Source organism: Tursiops truncatus, chromosome 5 (assembly GCF_011762595.2).
Source record: "Tursiops truncatus isolate mTurTru1 chromosome 5, mTurTru1.mat.Y, whole genome shotgun sequence".
Lineage (NCBI taxonomy): Eukaryota > Metazoa > Chordata > Mammalia > Artiodactyla > Delphinidae > Tursiops > Tursiops truncatus.
In genome coordinates, this window is record NC_047038.1 from 65215582 (window position 1) to 65239856 (window position 24275).

The window sequence follows — 24275 nt, forward strand, 5'->3', positions numbered from 1 at the left end:
TGGTGTTAGAGAATGTAATGAAGGTGACTTGTGCTTTCAATAGATAAAGCCACCTGATGCTAGGTTTCCCCCCTTTTTAACTAATACCCAGAATGTCCAATTGAGGAATATTTAGGTTACACATCTATTCAGTATAATATGGTCTGTCTTATAGACCCATGATCATGAAAAAATGTTTATGCATGAAACTAGTGAGATAGTTTTGTAAAATGTGTACGCATATGTGTTTAGAAAAGACAGGACCATGATAGCTAGATGTTTACTATATTCTAAATTAAACTTAGTCACAGCGAAGCTTAAGCAACTTACCCAATCTTACTCAGCTAGTGAGGAATGTTGCTGACATTCAAACCCAAGCAGACTGGCTCTAGGAGCCCACGATATTAATGATCATTGCTGGGCAGAGGTGGACCTACCTTAAGGTGAATGAAGTTTAAGCTTTAGGGCCTCACACTTTAATGGCTCCTTCCAGCATCCTGGCTTTTGTGTCCTTGTGAAATTTACAGATCCTTAAAAAACGTGGGTCTGCTCCTGCCTCTGGATGTTGAGATTATGAGTGATTTTAACTTTATATCCTCATTTTCCAAGCTTTCCAAAATTGCTATATTACTTTTATAGTAAAAAAGCTTAAGTTTTTCTCTAGGACTGTAATGAATGAATTACGGGATGAACTCTGTCTGAGCTGCTGCTGGTTAGTTTAGCTTACCTCCCAAGTTTCTTCCGTTTATAACTGAAGTCCGTGCAACTGAGTCTTCTAAGATGAAATGGGCTTCATTACAAGGCTACTTTAGAACTTTGAATGATCATCTTTATGTTCTCCTAAACCCCTAGTTACTTGGAACCTGTTCAGTTTCCTGCACATCCTGACATGTTCAATAATGACTTGACATTTGGGAGTTACTTTCTGTGTCCCTTGAATGATGTGATCTTATTAATTCATTTGTATTATAGCGTTAAGTTGTTCATCCTTTTCATTCTTGACCTGGCTTGGTGTAGCGGCGAGGAGTGGGGTGCTGTGGATTGCCTGTGTGGTTGGGTTGTCTGGGATAATCCTGTAGAATGGGCATTACAGGACCTCTCCCAGGATTAGGAGGTTGGAGCTAAGATAAGGCACGTAGAGCTCAGCACATCGTGACCATGCCTTGAGCATTTTTATTAATGTAACATAAACTGTTATAGGAGTGGAGTGTGTGTGTGTGTGAATATTTATGAACAAAAGAGAAAGAGAAGTAGAGAAGTCTCAGCAGATGAAATAGTAAGGATAATGTTCCCTCCTAGTACAAAATACCTGGATTTGGACAATTTAAGTCACCTGATGGTTTCCTTTCCCTGGTCATGTTAATATCCTTAACCTGATTCAAAATCAAATTTTATAGTAATGCATCTCTTCACTCTTAGGAATCAGATGCTTTCCACAGTGTTCATCATTCTCTAAAAAACAGGCTTTTTTATTTTTTTAATCTTACCTTCGTATGGTAGTACATTTGTCACAATGAATGAACTAACAATGATACGTTATTATTAACTTAGGTCCAGACTTTATTTCTTTAGTTTTCACCTAATGTCCTTTTCCTGTTCCGGAATCCCATCTAGGATACCACATGCTATGTCGTCGTCCTGTCTCCCTAGGTTCCTCTTGGCTGTGATTTATTGAACTAAAACCAATTACGTTGATCCAAGGTGCTGCTTTGGCTCTGGCTCTTGACAGTTCCACTGTTTGTGGTCTCCTGGGGCCAGTGCAGGCAGCACAGCTTGTGGTTGAGACCTGAGGGTTGTGCCATCATCTCTGCCTCTTACCAGATGGGTGCCTTGGCCAACTTAACCCCTGCTAAGCCTCGATTTCCTCATCTGTAAAGTGGTTCAGTATCTGCCTTGTAGGGTTGTTGTGAAAGCACATGAGAATACTCGTGAAGTGCTTTGGGGTGTGCTAGAAGAGCAAGTGCTATGGTTTTAATTTTCATCACCACCTATCTCTTTGCATCCATCTCTCCTTTTTTTTTTTTTTTTCTTTTTGCGGTACGCGGGCCTCTCACTGTTGTGGCCTCTCCCATCGCGGAGCACAAGCTCCTGGACGCGCAGGCTCAGCGGCCATGACTCACGCGCCCAGCCGCTCCGCGGCTTGCGGGATCTTCCCGGACCGGGCACGAACCAGTGTCCCCTGCATCGGCAGGCGGACTCAACCACTGCGCCACCAGGGAAGCCCCATCTCTCCTTTTTACCCAACTGAAATTCCAGGCTACCAAGTGTCCCCTATTTCCTGGGATAAGGGCCCATTTCCAAAGCAACTTTTCCTAAAAGTTATTATCCTAATTCATGGCTCCCAGTCCGTCAGTGCCTCATTCTTTGCAGTGAGTGGGGTACATTCTGTTTCACATCAAGACATGAGTAATACAAGTGTGTTTACCCTCTTGTAGGCCACTGATTTTTAAGAAGGGAATCATATGATTGAACTTTAAAGTATAACTTTATAAGGACAGAAGAGGGGCTTTGAAAACGGAGATTCATAGGTTTATTTGCTTTGCTTGACATTAAAGTTGCTCTAGTCATTAGAGGAAACAACTTTAAATGTCCAGTGTTTGGACGTTTGAGTCCAAATTGAGTGGCCAATACCTGAATTCCCTATTTCACATTAAAATACAATACCTAGGACGACAAAAGCTTTATTTAACTATACTCACTACATCCAGTAGGTGGCAGCAAAGGAAAGCTTATGGCAACTTCAAAGCTAAGTAGGTTTGAACAGAGTTGAGCCAGGAAGGAAAAACCAGTAGCTTTTGGTGACTGGCCCTTCTGGGCAAGATGGAGAAGTATGATAGTGCTCGGGCCTTCATTTTGGCCCACTGTTTTGGACTGGACTAACCAGCCCTAGTGTAGATTGGCTAAAATCAGCCTTGTGAATTGCATGTTGGGCTATTCAAAATTTTGCCCAGGTTCTATTTATTTTATCAGAAAAATAAATAGAAATGAGCAGGAATAATTTCAAATCACAAGTTCATTAAATAAATGCTTCCTCTGCTGATGTTGAGTTAGCTATTATCCCAAATACAATTGATTTGATATAATCAATTCTATAATCAACTCTACATTAGTGGAACCTGGCTTTCAACATCTTAACATTAGAAAATAGTAGACTTAATTGTATAATATTAAATTGTTATGACAGATCTTTAGGATAATATTTTTCTCAACACTTCAGTTACACAATGTGAATTTTATTTTCAAGTAGTTTCTTTCTCCTTTTTTTTTTTTTTTAAGACTGCACCAGGCCACTTATGACATCTTAGTTCCCCAACCAGGGATTGAACCTGGGTCACCACAGTAAAAGCGCTGAGTCCTAACCACTGGACCACCAGGGAATTCCCTTTCAAGTAGTTTCATATGGATGGATTTGACCTTTACCATTAAGAAAACTGGGTCTGGTCCAGTATTAACATATAAGTAGTTGGGTGACATTAACCAATTCCTTTTCTGGCCTGAGTTTCCTCTCTTTTTAAAAAAATAATTAAATCGACTCAAAGCTTATTGAAGTGCCTCATCTCCACGAGTTTATATACCACAAGCTCCACCATTCTCGCTCTTGGCCAATCCCAGCTTCAGGAGATGTATGCAGTAGACCTTTGGCTCTCAGCGCTTCGGATCCACGGCCCCTCATTATAAGCACTATGTTGAAATGCCCCCTTTACAATCCTGAAAGAGTTCATAGCTAATATAACCTACCTATATACATAATCTTAAGAAATCAGTTTAAAGAAAATACGTTTCAATGGGTAAGTGCTCAGGTATCGTCATATGAGAAGACGTAAAGTGAAGTGAGGCTTGTACTTAGAATCACGAAGACAGGGACAGCTGCAGATGGAGCAGGGGGTGGTGCGTTGACAGTTCAGATTCCACGAGCAGCCTTGTTATCGGTCATGCAATTTTCCCCAAATGGTGAAAATCTTGTTAAAGTCCCAAACAAAGTAATTACATTCTTCCCCTGACTTATTCACTATTGTATTTATGTAAACTTCAGTGCAAACAGCATGCAAACAAAATAGAGTTTCAGACAATTATACACAGATTTTTCATCGACACGAATGCCTCGAGGGACCTTTGAAAGCTGTGTAACATACAGCACAATTCCTCACTGTGTGAGGCTGTCTTTTTACGACCTGGCCCCGAATGCGAAATGCCGGTGGAACATATCCCCGTTACCACAACAAAATATTTGCCCATGAATTTCCAAAACATCCATTAGCGCTTGGTACCACCCGCCCTGAGGATCACTTAGCTGCATTGGAGAAGCTTTCCTAAGTAACTTGTCGCAGGTAGAATTCCAGAGTGGCCCCCAAGCCTCCCAGGTCCTTCTCCTGGGCACTCAATCAAACACTAAAGGGAGTTTGCAGATGTAATTAAGGTCCCCAATAAATTGGCATTAAGATAGATTATCCTCAGTTGGCCTGACCTAGTCCTCAGAAAGGACTAGGTCTTTCTTGGCAAAGGAATGTGGGCAGCCTCTAGGAGGTGAGAGTGGCCCCCAGCTGACAGCAGGGAAATGAAGGTCTCAGTTCCAGAGCCTGAAGGAACTGAATCTGGCCACCAACCAGAAGCAGATTCTTCCCCAGAGCCTCCAGAAAGAAACACAGCCGACACCTTAATTTCAGCCTTGTTAAGACAGCCCAGCCAGGCCAAGCTGGACTTCTGGCCTACAGCACCGTGCGCTAAGAAACGGGTATTGATTCAAGCCTCTAAGTTTGTGGTAATTTGTTATGCAGCAAAAGGAAACTCGGACATAATAAGCTGATGCAACATGTTCGAGAGTCACTGGACTGCCCTGACCGTCCTCTCTAAACCACCCCTACGTGGTCCCCACCACTGACCCCCGTGGCTGCCCCGGGAAAAAGTCCCATTGGTTCTTCTCAGTCCCTTTGCCCTCCCCACGTCTCGGAGCGCGAGGGCGTGAAGAATCTGCTGACATTCCGGGAGACGACAGCCCTCCCTTATATTCTGCGGCTCCCGCTGGGGTGTGTCAGGCCGCTCAGCGCCCTGGTCCAACCCGCGGCCCGAGGTTGCCTCACGAGCACCCTCCCAGCTCTGCCGGTGCCTGTCCCCAGCAGGCACCAATTGGGTGACGCGTAAACAGGTAAGGTGATGCGTAACCTTAATCACTTACTGAAATCTGGCCTGCACGTTTGACTCATTGCTACAGAAGGTCACATAAATCCAAACTGTATGAATATAATTAAAAAAAGAATGGCCTTGAGATGCATGGTACTTGGGAGTTACCTGGTGGTCTACTGGTTAGAATTTGGTACTTTCACTGCCGTGGCCCGGGTTCAGTCCCTTGTTGGGGAACTGAAATTCTGCAAGCTGTGCCTCGTGGCCAAAAAAAAAAAAAAAAAAGGCATGGTACTGAAAAGTCATATTTTGTGTGTAGTGAAGAATTCCAGGCCTTCAGGTATGAGCTGCTGCCTGCTTCTCTCTGGGACTATTTTTTCTATAGCTCCTCCTGTAGTCCCCTCCCCACCCCAGTACTGCTCAGAAAGGCCGCCAACAGAGCCACATCACTCTGGAAGGCTCCCTTTTTTATTCCTTTTGAAAACTTGACGCTACATTTGAGAGCTTTATAATAATTATTTAAACATTTAAGACCCATAAAATCTTGTTTGAAATAAATGAAGAATAACAGTTGGCTCAGAGACCAGGCCTAGTTTTTTTTTTTTTTTTTACCTCCGTGCCTTTATTTGCTTCTGTGGGATGCTATGGGCCCATGTCCCTTCTTCAAAGACACGTGCTGACAGTATAGAGGCCATAAGTTCATTATTATTTGTGCCAAGTCGACTCACTTCATGGATTTTCCGTGGGGGTCTCTTCTGATGGTCTTGAGCCATCACAAAAGGGGCCTTCAAATATATATATGACATTTCTCTCTCCCTTTTCCTTCTTTCTTTCTTTCCTCCCTGCCCCCCTTCCTTTCTTTCTGCCTTATGCTATACTTTTTATTCCTTTTAAAATCACAGCATGCATTGTATAAGAATTTTCTTCCTAATCTTTCCGATTACATTTATTCCCAATTCCCTTAATGACTTTATTAAGGTGTAGTTTTACGTACCATAAAATCCACCCATTGTAAGTATTCTATTATTTTAGTAAATAGAGTTGTAAAATCATCCCCACAAATCCAGTTTTAGAACATTTCCATCATCCCCAAAAGTTTCTTGTTTCTGTTTACAGTTAATCCCTGCTCCTACCCCAACCCCAGGTAATGACTGATCTGCTTTTTGTCTCTACCAATGTGCTTTTTCTGGACATTTCATATAAATAGAAGCATACAAATGTATGCTTAGCACAAGCTCATTCATATTGTAGCATGTACCAATTGTTCTGTCCTTTTTATTGCTGAGTAGTATTCCATGGTATGAAAATACCTCGTCTTTTTTATCCATTCATCAGCTGATAGACATCTGTGTCATTCCCAGTTTGGGGCTATGATGAACAATGCTGCTCTGAACAGTCAAATACATGTATTTGTGTGGATGTGTTTTCATTTCTTGTGGGTAGACTCCTACAGTGGAATTGCTGGGGCACATAATTAAGTTTATAGACTGCCCCCAACACAGGGTAACATTCCTTCTCAACAAGTACATACTACTCAAAAAGTATGATAGGAAATCAACTTTGTAATCGGTATCAAAAGCCTTATAAGTATGTAGCATCTGATCAAGTGACTCGAATTCTTAGAAATAATCAAAGGTCTATGTGAAGATTTATGTAGTAAGATGTTGTTCTTAACAATATTATAGTAGTGAAAAAGGAAACAATATAACTGACTAGGGGAAAGACATCTATATAACCACAAAATAGACAAAAATCTCTGGGTAAACAATAAACATATAAGTAAAGTATCTGGTATGGTAGGAGGTGATGAAAGCTATGGAAAAAAGAAAAAATAAAACAGCAGAGCAAGATAAGGAGGTGGGGGAGAGGCAAGTGGTTGAATGGAAATGTCAAGGTCAATCTTGAATGTGTTGAATGAGGCAGTCAAGGTCAATCTCATTGAGGAAATGACTCTGAGCAAAACTGATGCATCTGGGGAAGAGGATTCCCCACAGAGGGAAGAGCTGGTGCTGAGAGGCCAGTGGGGTCGGAGTGAATGAAAGGGGAGAAAAGTAAGAGCTGAGAGCAGAGAGGTCATGGGCGGGGGCAGGTCATAGGAGACCGCGCGGGCTGCCGTAAGGACTTTGGCTTTATTCTGTGTGAGACGATTGATGGGAAGCCATTCCAGGATTTTAAGCAAAGGGGTGACATGATATGATTTTTGTTTTAAAACAATCCCCCTGGCTGCTGGGTGGAAAATGGACTATAGGGAAATGAGAGAGAAACAGAATAGAGGTACAAAGTGAATACTGTCCAGGTTTGAATGATAGGGGAATGGAGAGTTTACAGTACTGTCCTTGCCCACCTTCCCTCTCACATCTGCCTCTTTTCCTTGCCCTTTTTAGAAAACACAAACACACCTCAATATACACACCCCATCAGATAGGAGTGGTAGTGTAGTTGGGATTGTGATAGGAAGCCCACCACCCGGTTCTGATTTTCTTATCTCCAGTAAAATCATGCATGGACATGGTGCTGGTTCTGGAGGCACAGAAATAGCAGCACACAGTCCCTGAGAGAGACAGAGACAGAGGGAAGGAAAGAGAGGCAAGTAAGAGCACGGTGATGACGTGACCCAACTGCTCACGGACTGGGTGCTTTGTGCGGGGAGAGTGAGGTCTCTAACTCTGTGGCGGGGGTGGGGAGGAGGAGCTAAGGGGGCAGTGGAGCCTCACAGGTGGCTGGGGGCTGTGGTAAGCCTTGAGGAGGAGGAGAATGTCAGGAAAACCTGGTTAGTGGGGAAAGTGTGTTGTGGGCCGGGCAGAGTGAAGTCCCAGGCACAGGGGAGAGAGAAAGTGTGCTTTTCTGCTTCAGAAACTGCTGACAGTTGAGGGCTGGGTGAGGGGAGTGGGACGGCAGTGGGAATACGAGGGTTTGGGAGCCTGTGCTCAGGACTTTGGCTTCTGTCTCTGTGCAGAGAGGAGTTATGAGTTTTAAGCAGAGTTTTAAGCAGTCCAAATGGTTTTCCATGTAACCTCTGTGATCCTCACAGAGGTGGCAGCCCCCGCCCCTTTTCCATCAGGGGCGACTTGGAATCAAATTCATTTAATGGGCGCTGGCGCCATTGCCCTTTACTGTGAGCGTTTACAGCTGGGTGGTTTCTCCACTAATGCAAGCCAGGCTCGGCAGGGCAGGAAAGAGGTAAATCTCCTTCATTCAGTAACAGCAGAGTCTATGTTGCTCCAAAAGGGCAAAGCCAACAGTTTTTGCCTTCTGTTCACTAAACTCCCTGCGAAAGAGCAGGGAGTAGTGTCCTATATTTATACTGTACTCCCAACACCAAGGATTATGTCTGGAGCTCAGTAGACAGACATTCAAGACTTAAAAACAAATTTCTTTTAAAAGGGGTGGAAAGGCCAAAGCCATGTTAATAGGAGACTCATCCTTGCCTCTGCACGAGGCACGGATAGCAGGCTGACTGTGTCATGGCGAGGTGTGCTTGGTCCCCTTGGGTGCCTGGGAGGGATCATCTATAACTCCCTCTGGTGGGAAGACTGAATACGGCACTTACAGCTGCCCTTGTTCACGGCACTGGGAGATCCCACCCTCATCCCCCCGCCCCAAGCCCTAATCTCAGCCCGGTACTGACACGAAGACCTTCAGCATCCTTGAATCTGCAGTAGGTACTCAATAGATGTATTCACTGACGGAGCAGAGGAGAGCCTGAATGAACATCTGGTTGAATCCAAACCATTGCTCGTGTTTGCAAAATGCAGAGAGACCCAGGGCCTGAAACTCCTTTCCTTGAGGGGAGGGACCAAGTTTTCTGACTGGGGCCACTGGGCTGAGGAATTTGATATGGGGCTCAGAGAGTGTAAAGCAGGTTTGGGAAAGGAGAAGGTATTCCTGGGAGACCTTCTCCTGGGGAAGAGGCAGTAGAGGAAAAGACCAAGTTGGAATTCCAACGTGTTTCCTATCACACTTTCCCGGCATTCAGAGGTTCGTCCTGACTCTTCGTCGAAGGACTTTTGAGAAGTCTGGTGCTGGTCTGATGGTGTCCATCCAGGAACCACTGCCTTGTGAAGTGTCTGCAGAGAAGGAGGGGAGTGGAAGGGACAGGTCAGGGTCTTATCACCGGATATTGGCTGAGCTGCCATATGTGACAGTGGTCTCCTCAGGCATGAGAATCCCTAAAGTAGAATCCGCTGATGGTCCCTGGGAGTTCTCAAGGAGCACACTTCAAGACCTCCTTTTTAAATGTTCTCTGTTACTCTTGTGAATTTACAGTGAGAGGCAGTGCAAGTCAGTAAGAATTTCAGAGTCAGAAGACTTGGACTTGAATCTTGGTTCTGTCACTAAATATACACATTTCTGTGGTCAAGCAGCTTAATGTCTCAGGATCATTATCTAAACAGGAAAATACCTACCTAGGAGGGCTGTCATGAGGATTAAAGGAGAGAATGCTTTTAATGCGCTTAAAAAATTAGAATGAATATATTTTATTGTTTAAACCTTTCAAATTATATAACACAGAAAGACCTATAAAATAATTGTCCAACTTGATGACAAAAATTTTTAAATAATGAGTGGTTTCCTCATCTTTTATTTCCCACAGCAAATCTGCCCTTCTAACATGTTATTTACCTGGCTCAGCACTGGTTCAAGGTAAAGTTGAAATGTAACAAGTATTTTGGATGGCTTTCACTTCCCTTTCTGTGGTCCTTCCCTTATTGTTACCCGCACGTGAGATGGTCTGTGATCAAGTTCCGTCACTCTCCAGGCATCAGGGTTGGGCAGGCAGTTCAGGCGTCCTTAGAACATCTTACATGTGAACGTCTTACATGCTTCTTCCTAAGGCCAGCTGTCTAGCTGCTGAACCTGGAATTGCTTTTTCTCTCTTGACCAGACTATATTTTTTAGTCTTCTTGTTTGCCTTGAAATAGATATTTTGGATACCAAGTATCAGAGTCCTTGATTTTCTGTTAAATGCAATGCCAGGTGGTCCCCACACCTTGCCTGCACAGCTTTCAGCTCTCTGTCAAAAAACAGGATCTTTTATTGTCCCAATCATCCTAAACCCCTAAAGATAGGATTGCTCCTTGGGTGATTACTGTTGAATTATTATAAGGCAAGCACACTTGGAATCACCACCCAGGTGAAGAAATAGAACTTTGCCAGCCACCCAGGAGTCCTCTGTGTGCCCATCTCAGTCACAACCCCCTGCTGCCCCCAACAAAGGAACCATTATCCTGACTTTAAAGATAATCACTTTCTTGCTTGTTGTCACTGAAGTGTACATCCCTAGATGCTATAATTTTGTCTTAAAAAAATTCTGTCTCTTAAGTCCCTTTTTACCTACAGAGTTTTTTTTTTTTCCAATCTGCTTTTAAAAAGATTGTATTTTAGAGCAGTTTTAGGTTCACAGCAAAACTGAGAGGAAATAGAGAGATGCCCACATCTCTCCTGCCCCCCACCCCATGCACAGCCTTCCCCATCATCAACATCCTCCACCAGAGTGGTGCGTTCGTTACAGCTGAGGGTCCTACAGTGACACATCATAATCACCTAAAATCCACAGTTTACATTAGAGTTCACTCAGTGTTGTACATTCTATGAATTTGGACAAACATGATGACATGTATCTACCATTATAGTATCATACAGAGTAGTTTCTCTGCCCTAAAAATTCTCTGTGCTCCACCTATGAATCCCTCTGCCCCCATGACGCATTTTTTAATACAGTGTCTCCACCTGCCTCCCTGACATAGTTTGAGAATGAATTCTAATAGAGATGGCTAATCAAAATCTTCAAACATAGCAAGTCCAAAAGATTGCAGCCCCATTCGCCTTTTTTCTTGTTTTTGTTCTTCCTGTTCCTAAAACCAACTGAGATCATCCCTGCCTTGGCTTCTTTGTACGTGACGTTTCTTCCATCTGATATACTCTTCCTCCATATCTTTGAAAAACAGACTCTATCTCATCATTTAAGACATAACTCAATTATCACCTTGACAACCTGTATCACCATCACCACGACAACCTGTATCACCATCACCACCACATCGTCCTCTTTCATTTCTCCCGTACCACTCTCACTCTCTGCTTTTATCTGGGACGTTACCTATTTTCCCCAGTTGAAATCTCCTTGAGGCTTGTGTAGGTTGTCTTTTTACTCTGTTGATTGTGTCCTTTTTTTTTTTGATTGTGTCCTTTATATATAGAATAAAAAAAAATCTTAGTTGCCCGACTGGGGATCGAACCCGTGCCCACTGCAGTGGAAGCGTGGGGTCCCAACCACTGGACCACCAGGGAAGTCCCAGAATGTAAAAATGTTGATGTCACCCAATTATCTATTTTTTCTTTTGTTGTCTGTGCTTTTAGTGTCACATACGAGGAATCATCGCCAAATCCAATGCCATGAAGCTTTTCCTGTTTTTTCTTAAGAGTTATATAGCTTTACCTCTTACTTTTAGGTTTTTGATCGACTTTTGACTTAATTTTTATACATGGTTTTAGGTCAGGGTCCAACGGTATTCTTCTGTGTGTGGACATCCAATTTTCCCAACAACACAGCAACCTTTTAACTAATAGGCTTGCCTTACCTTGACCCACCTAAACCATCCTCGTCCCCTGGTCAGGGTGACCGTTCACAAATGTTTAAAACCCTGTTTATTGCTTCCGCATACAATCTACACATAGCCCTAATAATCTGGCGCCTGCCTTCTCCAGTCTCAGCCGTCCCCACTTCCCAGGGTTAGCTACACTGAACCGAAAATTTGGCAGTACAGTTTCTCTCTGCCTGGAATCTTTCTCCCCCCATCTTTGCTAGTAAGCTTCAAATAGCGCTTCAACTCTTCCAATATTGTTAAATTAAAAAAAAATTTTTTTTTTTTTTTTTTTTTTTTTGCGGTACGCGGGCCTCTCACTGTTGTGGCCTCTCCAGTTGTGGAGCATAGGCTCTGGACGTGCAGGCTCAGCGGCCATGGCTCACGGGCCCAGCCGCTCCGCAGCATGTGGGATCTTCCCGGACCGGGGCACGAACCCATGTCCCCTGCATCAGCAGGCGGACTCTCAACCACTGTGCCACCAGGGAAGCCCTAAAAAAAAAAATTTATCGGAGTATAGTTGCTTTACAATGTTGTGTTAGCTTCTACGGCACAGCAAAATGAATCAGCCATACATATACATATATTCCCTCCCTTGCAGAAACAGAGACACAGAGGTAGAGAACAAATGTGTGGATATCAAGGGGGAAAGGGGTGGGGTGGGAGGAATTGGGAGATTGGGATTGACACATATACATTATTGATACTATGTATAACATAGACAACTGATGGGAACATACTGAATAGCACAGGGAACTCTAATTCATGCACTGTGGTGTCCTGGTATTTTTAAATTAATTAAAGAAAGAGGTCATTAGACTAAGTGTTCTAATGCCTTAGCAGATGACAAAAGCAAACCCAAACCTATGTCTGTAAAAGCCTCAGTCAACAGGGCTTCCCTGGTGGCGCAGTGGTTGAGAATCTGCCTGCCAATGCAGGGGACACAGGTTTGAGCCCTGGTCTGGGAGGATCCCACATGCCGCCGAGCAACTAGCCTCGTGAGCCACAATTACTGAGCCTGCACGTCTGGAGCCTGTGCTCTGCAACAAGAGAGGCCGCGATAGTAAGAGGTCGGCGCACCGCGATGAAGAGTGGCCCCCGCTTGCCGCAACTAGAGAAAGCCCTCGCACAGAAACGAAGAACCAACACGGCCATAAATAAATAAATAAATAAAATTTAAAAAAAAAAAAAAGCCTCAGTCAACGTCTAAGGACAATCACAAACAGCCAGCGAGGCTTTCCCTTAAATAAGGCAACTGCTTAAGCTATAGCAATCAAATGATTTCCTTGCTTCTCTTCTGCCTCTTCTCTTGCCCCTAACTCCTGTGAGTAGAGCACTCCTAACCACTTCGGGTTTGATGCTGACCAATTCAAATAGATTTTTGCTCAAATAAATAATTAAAATTTTTAACATGTCTCAGTTTATTTTTTAACAGTTCCATGTTTCTGAAACGCCCTCTTCCCTTTCCAGTGTGTATTATTAGATGAGGAGATGGAGAATGTCAGCCCTCAGATCAAATCCAGCCCACCCCTTGATTTGTAGCATTGCCATGCCCAGTCACAGATGTGTTATTTCCTATGGCTGCTCTTGTACGAAACAGCAATTGCAGAATTAATTAGGTGTGACAGTTGTAGACGGCTCCAGAAGGCAAAGAAACCTATTCTTGGCTCTTTACAGGAAAAGTCTTTGGATCCTGGTTTAGATACCTCTCTTTGTAGATTCCCATTTTCATCTTGCTGTGATGGAATGTCACAGTATAGGCCATCTTGTCCTATATCTGCTTTTTCCCTCGATTCCCATCATGAGAGTAGGGCCTGGGCTAGCATAACGCCTGGCACGTAATTGGTGCTCCATCTATGTTTACCAAATGAGTTAAACAATTGCTTCCTAAAAATATCCTTGTAAGGTTACTCTAAATAAACTCATTCAACTGAATGGGAACCTTTGGGATCAGGCCCATGACTAGGCCCCCAGGAGGGGTACCAAAGCCTTAGGAAATTTTGTCACCATTTCTGAGAAGGACATAAGAATTTAAGGGTCTTAATGGGGTATGAGAATCAAATTAATCAAATTAATAAAAAAGAGAATGAATAAAGCAAAGTAAGGATGTACTTGGAATGCAGAGGACCAGGAAGAGAGACCCTGGTGGGACAAATTAACAAATGCTTTCAGAGCATAGGAATCCTGAGTGGTTCCAAAGTTGACTTCACATTGTAATCAGCTGGAATGTTTTAAAGAGAACTGATGCCTGGGTCCCACCCTAGGGATTCTCATTTATTTGATTTGGGTACAGCCTAGGCATCTGGATGTTTTAAAAATCCCTAGATGAGTGATGAAAATGTTCTGGAGCTAGATAGTAGTGATGATTGCACAACACTGTGAATGTATTAAATGTCACGAATGTGACACATGTATACATTTCATGTTTGTGTATTTTAATACATACATGTGCACTCATGCACGTGCTCATCTCCGAACGTGTGCAGACAGACAGACAGACAGACAGACACACACACACACACACACACACACACACACACACACACGCACAGAGTTCCCAGGTAATATTAATGACAAGCCAAAGCTGGGACTCAATGAGCCTGTATTACCATTTCTCAGATAATAAGAATCAAGTGGAGATCTTTATTAAATAAATAGGCTGCCAGACCTCTGAGCTAGAAATTTTGATTCTGTTGGTCTGGTTGGGGGCAAAGAAATTTTCTTTCCAGCTAGAGCCCCAGGTGCTTCTTATCACAAGAGAAGTTTGGGAAATCCAGCCTAGTTTAGTGCTTCCCAAACTTGCTCAATCTAAAAAACACTTGGGGGCTCTCTTAAGCTTTCAGATTCTGGGGCTACCACCGCAGACCTATTAAATACGGGTCTACAGAAGAAAGATGGGACTCCGAAGGTTTAACAAGCTACCCAGCTGATTCTTTGGACCAGGCAAATTTAAGAAGCACCATTTAGTTCAGTCCTTGATATTGGTTGGCTCTCCCACAAAAACTTCTGAGGGCTTGAAAAAGTGTCAAGTTCTCTTCTCCTAGAGGTGCTGATTCTGGGGCAATGTCTAAACATCTATAGCTCTTTTTTAAGGTACCACCTCTGAGTTTGAGGAATAACTAGGGTGAATTATAATTGTAGCCATTTTTTGTCTTTCTACTTCCCTATTTTCTCCCTTCTCGTAGTTTTACTGAGGCATAATTGACAAAATTATAAGATATTCAGAGTGCACAGTGTGGTGATTTGGTATGTGTATACGCTGTGAAAGGACCCCTCCCCTCGAGTGAATTAACATATCCATTACCTCACGTATTTACTTATTTTTTTTTTTTTGGAGAGAACACTTAAGTTTTACTCTCTTAGCAAATTTCAAATATGCATAGTGTTATCAAATATAGTTCCTATCTTATACATTAGATCCTCAGACCTTGTTTATCTTATAACAAAAAACTTGTACCCTTTTTACCAATCTTCCCCTATTTTCCCCACCTCAGAGCCCCTGATAACCACTTTTCTAGTCTCTGTTTCTACAAGTTCGACTTTTTTTTCCCCTCATATAAGTGATATCATGCAGTATTTCTTTGTCTGGCTTACTTCACGTGGCATAATGTCCTCCAGATTTAGCCATGTTATCACAAATGAGAGGATTTCCTTCTTTTTTAAGGCTGAAAAAAAGCCTTATTGTGTATTTACAACTGTATATTCTATTGTATATTTATATATACCACATCTTCTTTATCGATTCTTCTGTCAATGGACACTTGTTTCCGTACCTTGGCTATTGTGAATAATCCTGCTAGGAACGTGGGAGTACAGATAACTCTTTGAGATAATTATTTCATTTCCTTTGGAGATATATCCAGGAGTGAGATTGCTGGATCATATGGTAATTCTGTTCTTGAGGAACCTCTATACTGTTTTCCATAGTGGCTGCACCAGTTTACATTCCCACAATCAGTACACAAGTGTTTCTCTCCACATCTACTCCAGCATTTGTTATCTCTTATCTTTTTGATAATAACATCCTAACAGGTGTGAGGTGATATCTCATTGTGGTTTTGATTTGCATTTCCCTGATGGTTAGCGATGTTGAGCATCTTTTCATCTGCCTGTTAGCCATTTGTGTGTTGTCTTTGGAAAAATGTTCTTTGACCATTTTTATGTTTAATATTTTTATTTTTTTTTTAATTTATTTTTTGCATTGGGTCTTCACTGCTGCGTGTGGGCATTCTCTCGTTACGGTGAGCTGGGGCTACTCTTCGTTGTGTGGTGCATGGGCTTCTCGTTGCAGTGGCTTCTCTTGTTGTGGAGCACAGGCTCTAGGTGCGTGGGCTTCAGTAGTGTGGCATGTGGGCTCAGCAGTTGTGGCTCGCAGGCTCTAGAGCACAGGCTCAGTGGTTGTGGCTCACAGGCCTAGCTGCTCTGCTACATGTGGGATCCTCCTGGACCAGGGCTCGAACCCGTGTCCCCTGCACTGGCAGGTGGACTCCCAACCACTGTGCCACCAGGGAAGTCCCTGACCATTTTTAAATTGGGTTGTTTTATTGCTATTGAGTTGTATGATTTCCTTGAATATTTTCGATATTAATCCCTTATTAGATATTGTATCTATTCTTTTGGAAAACGAATTGCCCTCATGTTTCATGGTTACATATTGACTCATCAGGCATGTACAGTTATACCTGGCACCATATCTAGAAGCTGAAAATTGAAAAGGTAAGGGGTCTGGACCTGCCTGCTCAAAGGACTAAGAAACAGTCACAAAGGAAGGAAGAAAGGGATTAAGATGTATCCAAACTAAAGAAATAGGATCCCCAGTGACAACTTGGTGTCATGTGGTGGGAAGTAGAGTCCCCTGGTAAGTTTGGACATCTCCAAAGGGCATAGGTGGCAGAGTGACCAAGGCTCAGTCTTGGGGGACAGTTCTGGTGGGCTGTGTCCATCTTACGGTCTGGTCCCACCCTAATTAGGAGGTTTGGTGTCTTCTACCTTCCTCCCAGCCAGGAAGCTCAACAATTGATTCTGACCAGGATATAGTTCTACCTGGGGCTGACAGGAATAATGCAAGAGTCTGATAGTAAAATAGAGTGAATCAAAATTCATTTATTTTAGTAATCTTTATATCTATACAAGGCAATCCTCTATTACTCTGCCTGTCCAAGTTAGGAGTTTTAAATAGTCTTCCACAGTCATATGAGCTTATTCTCTCTGTCTTGCAGGATCTTAGTTCCCCGACAAGGGATTGAACCCAGGCCATGGCAGGGAAAGCACCTAACCACCGCACTGCCAGGGAATTCCCCAAATATTCTTTTCTTATGTCGAAAGTGTAGGGGAAAATAGACACAGGCACGGCCTGTTTTCCCATAGCGCCTTGAATGGTCCTCAGATCAAATGCATTCCAGATCCAGACAGACAGAATTCCAGCCAGAGCAGTAACCCATAACAGTGCTGCTTATCTAGCTTTTCCTGTTCTGGTCCCTAGAATCTTGGCGGCCATGGTCAGATAGGGTTCAACAGTTCAGTGCTTATTGAATGTGCTGAACTATAAGGAGACAATTATATTGTAAGGATTAGTAATCTTCCTTCAGATTACTTATGTCCATGTCTGTCTCCTGGCTAGATGGCGAACTTCTGGAGACAGGAGCTTTATTTATTGTGATATCTCCAGCAATTACCTCAAGGGTTTGGCCCAGAATGGAGAGTTGTAATTGTTGATAAAATTAATGATCGGGATAGACTCTGTCTCTTTGGAAATAACAAAATGATGGTAAGTCTAAATTTATAAGAGAAATATAAACGGTTGCACAGATAATAACCCATGCACTTTGATGTGTATGTACCTGCACCATGCAAATTATGTTCCAGTGGCCTCGCCGTCGCCAAATAAACACTTTCTACTTCTACTCCTGTCGTTAGGTATTAAGATCTGCTTCAGATGGCTTAATTAAGCTTTTATTTTTTAGGTTCCACTCTCCATTGTGCGATTCGAAGAAAATATTCACGCTTTCATAATGTACTTTAGTTTGATTGTCAATTTCCCCCCACATTTTTCATTTGTCAAATTATATTTATTCATAGTTTGCTTTCTCACCAGAGCAACACGTTCTGAACTCATCTACCTGAGGGATTTGCACCTTCAACAATAATAGAGCATGAAGGTGGAGCACACAGAAAAGTAAACATTAAATCTCAGCCTAAAAACACAGTGGGAAACCTCAGAAGTTTTCGCCGGAATGATTGACACATACAAAGGAAAACCACCCAGCAATCACCAGCTGAAATGTTAGTGTCCACTGGAATCAGCACTGGTGACCTATTTTAGCAGAGACAAAGCATTGTGTTGCTGCATCCTCCCAACATAGAACTTGAGTCAGCGTTTTGGAAAAAAAAAAAAACAAACACTCATTTTCAAAGTAAGCTTGACCTTGTGTTTTATGAGCTTTTATAATAGCAGCATCATAGTGTTTGCTACAGTTTAATTTTTTCCTAAAGAATCTCTGTCCCTGGGCATTCATTTAAACTAAAACTGACATTATAGTACTTAAAATGTAAAACATCCAGAACGAACAGAGTAGAAAGAACGGGCTGATTTTCATGTATGTCTAAAAGACAATGGATCATATTGACTGCGATTTTATTTGGGAATCTCCTCACATGCTAGGAGTTTTCAATATGAAAAATTCAGGTTTGGGTTAGCCAAAGGCAGAGGAACTATTTTGTCCTGTTTTTGGGTCCATGTGGAGATGGAAGAGAAAAATCTTCTCTTGCAAAGATCTAGGAAAGCCATGCTGATATCCTTTAAAACATGGTTTGCTAGTGAGTCTGGTCTATCTTAGAGAACTTCTACCTTACGTTTCATAACCCCCTCATTTGAGGGTAAGAGTTAAAGAAGCACCAAGATGTAATACCCCATTGGTAGTTTGGAATATTTCTCAAGTACATCTCAATTCCAGGCTGGTCTTCCCTCTTGGTTGCAGGCTTCAGCTGCTCTCTAGTGATCTGATGGTATTTGTGTCTGACTGTTATTACATCTGGTTGGTACTGAAGATTTAGAAGAATGTTTACGAAAAGACTTATCAACTCTTTTTTTTAAATTTAATTTATTTATCTATTTATTTATTTATTTTGGCTGAGTTGGGTCTTTTGTTGCTGCGTGCAGGCTTTCTCTAGTTGTGGTGAGCGGGCGCTACTCTTTGTTGCAGTGCGCGGGCTTCTCATTGCGGTGGCTTCTCTTGTTGCAGAGCATGGGCTCTAGGCGCATGGGCTTCAGTAGTTGTGGCACGTGGGCTCAGTAGTTGTGGCTCGTGGGCTGTAGAATGCAGGCTCAGTAGTTGTGGCGCACGGGCTTAGTTACTCTGCGGTATGTGGGATCTTCCCGGACCAGGGCTCGAACCCGTGTCCCCTGCATTGGCAGGCGGATTCTTAACCACTGCGCCACCAGGGAAGCCCAACTTATCAACTCTTATATAGGTTTTCATTTGTCCAAAAGCATCAGTGACTGACATCTCTAATATCTACACCTGTGAGACGTGTGCCCTTCCTCACCCACATGGCCACTGTGGGAGATGCATTTTCTTCTGTGACCCCAGCCCTTAACCTAAGATGAGCTGGGTCTCTTCCTTGAGTTTATTGTAATATGGAGAAAGCCAGTCTACAGTGATAGCCAACAGAGCCAAAATAGAGAGACTAAGAAGAATGACCAAGAGAGGAAGGAGCACTGGCTGGTTTTAGGACCCTGGTTCTAGTCCTGGGCTCAGCCACATCCCTGCTGGGTTTGGTCTAACTCTTCTTGAGTTCTGCAAACCAATCAGTTCTGCTTTCTCTTTCTTTTGCTTAGAGAAGTGTTTCTATCACTTGAAACCAAGCAAATATTGGGTTGACCAAAAGGTTCCTTCGGTTTTTAAAGTAAAAATGAAAGACACATTTTTCATTTTCACCAAGAAGTTTATTGAACAACGTATTCACCCTTTTCTTCCACTACCTTCTGCCATGTTTTAGGCAGCTTCATAATTCCATCTTCCCCAAACTTTTTATCTTTTTGAGCAAAGAACTGTTCCAGGTGCCTTTGCAGTCTTCCAGGGAACTGAAATTTTTTCCATTAAGAGAATTTTGTAAAGACCGAAATAAATAGAAGTCCAAAGGTGCAATATCTGGTGAATACAGCAGATGAATCAGAACCTCCCAGCCAAGCTGTAACAGTTTTTGCCTGGTCATCAAAGAAACATGTGGTCTTGCATTATCCTGATGGAAGATTATGCATTTTCTGTTGACTAATTCCGGACGCTTTTCGTCGAGTGCTGCTTTCAAGTTGGACTAATTGGGAGCAGTACTTATTGGAATGAATCGTTTGGTTTTCCAGAAGGAGCTCATGATAGAGGACTCCCTTCCAATCCCACCATATACACAACATCGCCTTCTTTGGATGAAGACAGGCCTTTGGTGTGGTTGGTGGTGGTTCATTTCACTTGCCCCGCGATCTCCTCTGTTCCACATTGTGGTACAGTATCCACTTTTCATCGCCCATCACAATTTGTTTTAAAAACGGAATGTTTTCATTACATTTAAGTAGAGAATTGCATGTGGAAATATGGTCAAGAAGGTTTTTTTCACTTAACTTATGTGGAACCCAAACACCAAAGTGATGAACATAACCAAGCTGGTGCAAAAGATTTTCAAATCTTGATTTGGATATTTTCAGTATGTCAGCTATCTCCCGCGTGGTATAACGTTGATTGTTCTCAATTAACATCTTGATTTTATCGCTATCAACTTCAACTGTTCTACCCGACCGTGGGGAAACGTCCAGTGAGAAATCTCCAGCACGGAACTTCACAAACCACTTTTGACACGTTCACTCAGTCACAGCACCTTCTCCATACACTGCACAAATCTTTTTTTGCGTTTCAGTTGCGTTTTTACCTTTCTTGAAATAATAGAGCATAATATGCCGAAAATGTTGCTTTTTTTCTTCCATCTTCAGTATTAAAATGGCTACACAAAAATTCACCAATTTTGATATGTTATTTTTTAAAATGCACACTGATATGACAGCTGACACAAGACAATCTAAGAAAATTGTTTTGCATGAAGTTAAAGACAACTAAGCGCTATTGGAGCCATCTTACGGAAGAAAAAAAAATGAAATTTTTGGCCAACCCAATACAACATCAAGAACAGTTTATGGTCACCACCAGGCAAAGTTCTTTTTCTGGCACTTACTTGAGTGATCTGTATCTCTAGACTCTATTTGACTGCTGGAAACAGTGTTATCTGAGTTGATATCTTCAGTAGAAACTGCTGGTGGAGATAAAAGGGGAGAACTAAGCTCTATGAAGATGTGTATTTTCCTTAAGCCAAGAGATACCAAAAGATGGCATTACAGACACATGATAGAATGGCTTTTAAAACAATATTTATTTGGCTGAGCCAGGTCTTAGTTGCGGCACATGGGATCTTCGCTGCGGCACGTGGGCTCTTTTAGTTGCGGCATGAGGAATCTAGTTCCCTGACCAGGGATCGAACCCGGGCCCCCTGCATTGGGAGCGCAGCGTCTTAACCACTGGACCACCAGGGAAGTCCCTAGAATGACTTTTTTTTTTAAGTATTTGTAAGTACACTTATATGTGTTTAAGCCTTCATTCTTTTTTTAAAAATTTATTTATTTTATTTATTTATCTTTGGCTGCATTGGGTCTTCGTTGCTGTGCGTGGGCTTTCTCTAGTTGCGGCGAGCAGGGGCTACTCTTCGTTGTGGTGCGTGGGCTTCTCATTGTGGTGGCTTCTCGTTGTGGAGCACAGGCTTCAGTAGTTGTGGCATGTGGGCTCAGCAGTTGTGGCTCACGGGCTCTAGAGCACAGGCTCAGTAGTTGTGGCTCACGGGCCTAGCTGCTCCACGACATGTGGGATCCTCCCAGACCAGGGCTCGAACCTGTGTCCCCTGCATTGGCAGGCGGGTTCTTAACCACTGTGCCACCAGGGAAGCCCTAGAATGACTTTTTGAATAACTTTTCTAACAATTGTAATTGTCTTTCATGAAATTCAAATAAAAAAAGCATACAAGATCACCTCCTGTGTGCTAGGCATTGCACATACAGAGATAAAAGGCCAGTTCCTTCTGTACAAGAAGTTCATGGTCTAGGGCAGTGATGCTCCAAGTGTGGTCTTTGAGCTGGCAGACTCAGCATCACCTGGGAACTTGTTAGAAAGGCAAATGATCAGACTCTGGAGGTGAGCCCAGCAGTCTGTTTTAACAAGCCCTCCCGATGATTCTGATGTAGCTAACGTTTGAGAACAACTGGTCCAAGGATTTGTTTATATATACCTGAGTGTCCCATCTTCTTTCTCACTAAAGGCACCCTTTGTGACTCTCCTGAACTATAGTTAATGCAAACCCGTGCCTCACCCCTGATTTAAATGATTGAACATGGAAATCACTCTGAGCTCTCTGAACAATAAAGCCAAGTGTAGAAACCCTGGGAAAATCTCTCTTCTCCTTGCCCCAGGGCCAGCAAGAAGGGAAGGTGTGTGCTCTAGGCCTGTCTGAAGTGGCGCCAGTTTATCGTGGCAGAGCAGACAACATATGGAAATAAGTGGGAATGGTTGTTCGTGCCGTCCTGGACTCCATCTTGACACCACCTCACTAAAACCCAGCCTATGAGCAGGGTCTGTGCCAGAGCCTCTGAGGGGAGGTGTCTGAGAGAAGTCAGTGATATCGGCCCTCAAACCCCATCGCAGGGCTCTTCATCCTCTATTCAAACTTACCACTCGGTTCAAAAAGAAATAGAGGGATAGTTCTATTTTTAGTTGTTGTTTTTTTTTCCCCCTGGGAAAACCAGAATTCTAAAAGAGTCATGTCCCACAATGTTCATTGCAGCTCTGTTTACAATAGCCAGGACATGGAAGCAACCTAAGTGTCCATCAATAGATGAATGGATAAAGAAGATGTGGCACATATATACAATGGAATATTGCTCAGCCATAAAAGGAAATGAAATTGAGTTATTTGTAGTGAGTTGGATGGACCTAGAGTCTGTCATACAGAGTGAAGTAAGTCAGAAAGAGAAAAACAAATATCGTATGCTAACACATTATATATGGACTCTAAAAAAAAAAAAAAAGGTTCTGAAGAACTTAGGGGCCGGACAGGAATAAAGATGCAGACGTGCGTGGAGAGTGGACCTGAGAACATGGGGAGGGGGAAGGGTAAGCTGGGAGGAAGTGAGGGAGTGGCATGGACATATATACACTACCAAATGTAAAATAGATAGCTAGTGGGAAGCAGCCGCATAGCACAGGGAGACAGCTCAGTGCTTTGTGACCACCTACAGGGGTGGGATAGGGAGGGTGGGAGGGAGACACAAGAGGGAGGAGATATGGGGATATGTGTATACGTATAGCTGATTCACTTTGTTATACAGCAGAAGCTAATGCACCATTGTAAAGCAATCATACTCCAATAAAGATGTTGAAAAAGAAATAGAGGGATAAATTGAGAACCAACTAAGATCAGTGTTTAGAGAATGTTACGATTCTTCCTTCCCGAGAGCTTCTACTTGACTTTGTCTTTCTTAAGACTCTGTCTCCTCCTTGCCTTCTAATTTGTTGTTTTCTATCCTTTTGCTTTCTTGCTTCTTTACTTTTCTATTTCCCATCGCTCAATTCAATCAAATCCTCCGTGAATACCTATCACGTTCCAGGCTCTGAACCAAGCACCATGAGATGAATGAGATTTAGTGCCTGTGAAACCGTGAGTAATCATTAGTCAAATCCATTTCACCTACCTTCACTAAGCAGGGTCATTTTAATTGTTGCTATAAAAGACTTGCACGTCCTCCAAGCAGCACGTAGACTAAACAATAAGTTTGCCCAAGTTGTTTTCCCGGAACTTGGAGTCAGCTGTGTCTAGTTCAAGCTGACCTGGTTAAGACTGGGTAGGACCACTGGCCCTCCAACTAGGCATGTGTGAGTGTCTGCTCTGTGACCTTTTCGTGTCAGAGGGCTGGAAACTCCACCCTCAGGTCTTGCTAAGTGCCTCCATTTTTTCATGGGCAGCAGCTTGTAGCTTAGTTACACCTGCGCAGAAAGACTATTTACTACACTTTCTTCCAATCACCTTTCCCCACGCTCCCCACGCGTCAGACCACCCTGTTTTTTTGGGTTTTTCTTTGCGGTATGCGGGCCTCTCACTGCTGTGGCCTCTCCTGTTGCAGAGCACAGGCTCCGGACGCGCAGGCTCAGCGGCCATGGCTCACGGGCCCAGCCGCTCCGCAGCATGTGGGATCTTCCCGGACCCGGGCACGAACCCGTGTCCCCTGCATCGGCAGGCGGACTCTCAACCACTGCGCCACCAGGGAAGCCTCACCCTGTTTCTTTATTCTTTGTGCCGTAAATACCCCAAGCCCCTTGCCGTTAAGGAGGCAGATCTGAGACTTGTTCTTCCTGCTTCTCACTTGACTGCCTTGTAACCAAACCGGCTCTTTGCTGCAAACCCCTCCTCTCAGCGTTTTGGCTTGTTGGGCAGTGGTCAAAACGAACCTGTTTCGGTAACACCTGCTCGCAAGAAGCACATAGTCAGGAGTACTTCACAATCAGTCAG

General features: G+C 43.1%; 1 non-coding gene across 1 annotated transcript; it reads right to left on the reverse strand.

Annotated features, from left to right (window-relative positions):
• Nucleotides 1-21182: 21182 nt before the first annotated feature.
• On the reverse strand, nucleotides 21183-21255 carry TRNAG-CCC (transfer RNA glycine (anticodon CCC)). The gene has a single exon. It is a non-coding gene; the product is annotated as a tRNA-Gly (tRNA).
• Nucleotides 21256-24275: the final 3020 nt, after the last annotated feature.